The sequence below is a fragment of the Tupaia chinensis genome, unplaced genomic scaffold (assembly GCF_000334495.1).
Source record: "Tupaia chinensis unplaced genomic scaffold, TupChi_1.0 Scaffold000294_1, whole genome shotgun sequence".
In the NCBI taxonomy this organism is placed as follows: Eukaryota; Metazoa; Chordata; class Mammalia; order Scandentia; family Tupaiidae; genus Tupaia; species Tupaia belangeri.
Window position 1 is genome coordinate 236076 of NW_006159779.1, and position 1914 is coordinate 237989.

The 1914-nt window shown below is 62.4% G+C and overlaps 1 protein-coding gene across 1 annotated transcript in view; it reads left to right on the top strand.

The window, feature by feature from the left end:
• Positions 1 to 104: 104 nt before the first annotated feature.
• The window catches only part of SHISAL1 (shisa like 1), a 57848-nt gene continuing 56038 nt past the window's right edge, over positions 105 to 1914 (top strand). Inside the window, exon 1 of the mRNA XM_006150659.1 lies at positions 105 to 179. The gene's annotated coding sequence lies outside the window, so the exon portion shown is untranslated. The remainder of the gene's footprint in view (positions 180 to 1914) is intronic.

Genomic DNA, 1914 nt, shown 5'->3' on the forward strand with positions numbered 1-1914 from the left:
AAAGAGAGGGAGGGGCCAGCAGGCCTTGGAGTGAGCAGGGCTTGAACTCCTAGGAGGCAGTGGGTGGGGCTTTCCTGGCACAGGCGTGGATGGGGGAGGCGGAGGCAGAGCGCGGTCGGCAGTGAGCACTATGAATTAGATGGCGTTGTCACCTCCATTCCAGAGCTGGGGAAACTGAGGTGGGTGACTCCCCCAAGGTCACGGCGCGGGTGTGAAAGGTGGAGCCAGGTTTGGCACCAAGCTAGAGGCCCCACCTCTTGCTGCCCTTGACACAGTCCCGGCAAAAGGTGACGCCCTTGGCCGTGCCGGGAGATGGGCATGGTGTGCTGAGGAGGGGCCCAGGGCGCGAGGCACCCCTTCCGCGGGGCACCCGCAAGCACTGGCCCTGCAAGCCTGGCTGCCGTGGAAGCAGAGCTGTGGCCGGTGCCGGCGGGCTCGATTCATCTTCCCGTCTGCTTCTCTTCATGCCCTGCCTCCTCTCCTTCCCGGCCTCGCCAAATTCGGTGTTTAAAAATAATCCTCGAATCTCGGAACAGCAGTCCCTGACTGACCCGGGGGCCGGGCCACAGGGATGCGTGCTTGACTCGCGATCAGACGGCGTCAGGGAAGTCCTGCGCACCCGGAATGTTCTTCCAGTTGTTGGAGTTTATTGTTGGCCACGAGCTCCCATCGTAGGCAGTTTACCAATTTTAAAGAAACGGAGCCGGGAGGATGCATCTAATCTGTGGAGAATGTGCATTCCAGGGGGCGGGGAGCTCGGGGCCCTGGGAACTCGGTGCTGGGAGGTGGCGCGCTCCTCTGCCCTGGTTCCTCGTCTCGTCTCTCAGCTGCCGAGCGGCCTGTGACTTTGGGCGAGTCACTCCACCTCTCTGAGCGCGTTTCCTCCTGAGAGGGGACTTGGATGAGCTGCCTCTTGGGTCGTGCCGGCATTACCAGAGATGGCGTGACAAATGCCAGAGTCGGCCTGTGCTCTAGAGCCACGCCTGCTCGAGCAGCCTTCTGTAGGCCTCTCCCAGGCAGGCCCCAGGTGAAGGTGCCCTGCAGTGGGACATGCCCTTGTTGCCAGCACGCAGGGCCCCAGCAGAGCCCGCGAGGGCCCGAGGTGCCGGCCATGGCCTTGAGCACATTGGGGTGACTGAGAGCGTGACCCTGAGCCGGCGGTCGGGAGCCCTGTGGTCTCTGCAGTGGCTTTCCAAGCCAGCCGGAGCAGGAGGTCGCTGCTGAGCTTGTCTCGGGTCGCTAGAAATGGAATTTGTACTGTGTAGCCCCTGTGACACGTGGTGGCTTTTGCTTTGCACGGAGCTGCACGGAAGCACTCAGCCTGAATTCAGGGCTGGCGCCTGCACTGCCTCAGGGCCCTGGGGAGTAAGGGCAGCCCCCACTGCCCCAGCGAACAGAGCTGTGGCTTAGGTTGCCCTGACCCATGTCAGGCCAGACTCTGCCAGCGGTGGCACAGCGGGACCCGGAGCAGACTGACCGCCGAGGACTGCCGGGTGGACGGGTCCTGTCATAGCAAGGCATACCTGAGCACTGGGGATGCGGAAGATAATCTTCACGGCCGGAGGCCACCGCAGTCGGGCCCCCACCCCTCCCTCTGCCAAGAAAGGCCTGAGGATCTGAAGCTGGATACCACAGGCCTGGGGTTCCCCCCAGTCCCTGCGTCTCCTGAGCCCAAGCCCCACACTCTGGCCTGATAGAGGCAGTCTTGGGGTGAATCCCATAGGTAGGGCCATGGGGTCCTGGCCCTGTGCCTGAGGCAGAGACTCACCTTCTCTGTGTGCCTAGAACCTGCTTAGGCCCCAGCCCAGAAGGAGGGTCCGCAGGTAGATGCTGAGAGAACAAGCGAATGAATGAATGAACGCATTCATGGGAAAGAGATGGGACATGACTGCCCTCTGTGCTGGGACAAACTTC